This window comes from Pteropus vampyrus, unplaced genomic scaffold (assembly GCF_000151845.1).
Source record: "Pteropus vampyrus isolate Shadow unplaced genomic scaffold, Pvam_2.0 Scaffold340, whole genome shotgun sequence".
Classification (NCBI taxonomy): Eukaryota; Metazoa; Chordata; class Mammalia; order Chiroptera; family Pteropodidae; genus Pteropus; species Pteropus vampyrus.
The window spans coordinates 13,810-14,744 of NW_011889121.1; positions in this window are offsets into that span (position 1 = coordinate 13,810).

Consider the following 935-nt stretch of genomic DNA (forward strand, 5'->3'; position numbering starts at 1 on the left):
GTATTTGTTTAAAGTGCTTAGAATGTTTGTGGCCACTTAGCTTATTAGTGAATTGGAGAGATTAGCCTTGGGTCTCAATTGAAAAAGTGTACTTTTACAAATGTGATTTCCAAATGAACAGTATAAAAACGGACTCAGTTCATACGGTAGATGAGATCAGAATGTTTCAGAGAATGTATACCTCATGCACAATTTACTCCGTCGTTCTGTGGGGAGTAATTGTGGGTCCAGATGTGGGGTCGAGGTGGGGGTGGCAGGGAGAGGATGGGTTGGGATGCTGGGCCTCAGTCTTGCTAGAGACCACCCAATCTCGGGGATCTCGGGAGTTCTACTGGAGTGGCAGGGGAGTCCTGAGCTGAGGAACAGCTGGTGCCCATATATAAAAGGCCCCTCATCCAAGACTGGTCCTTAAGGAGTATGGCCACCAGCTATCAAGCAAACCCCAATCACCTTCTTTCGAGGCCCCGACAGAGTCACAGTGTAATTGCGCCTCGCTCCAGGGGCTGACCAGGTGAAGGAGACCGGGGTCCATTCCAAAGGCTGTGCAAGAGTTGCACAACCTAAACGCCCAACCCCTCCACCCTGGAACTGAACTGTGTATATGCAGGCTTTGTCTATCGCTTCCCTAGGAGGCCAAAGGCCTTGGAGAAGCTATAAGGACTTCTGAAAGGAGGTCATGGGGACCAAATCTGACCTCTGCCAAAGTACAAAACCTCAGCAACTCAAACACACAGTTCCATTATACTCAGGGCCAGTCGTACCTTCAGGTAGCAGCGAGGTGTCTAGAATTCCTCCCTGGACAACATCGCTGCCTCTTCCTGGAGCCTTTTCCCTTAGGAACAACCTCAAGGCATTGCTGACCCAGCCCAGTTTGTCTTTTTGATGATAGCCACTCTAACAGATGTGAGATGATACCTCATCGTGGCTTTGACTTG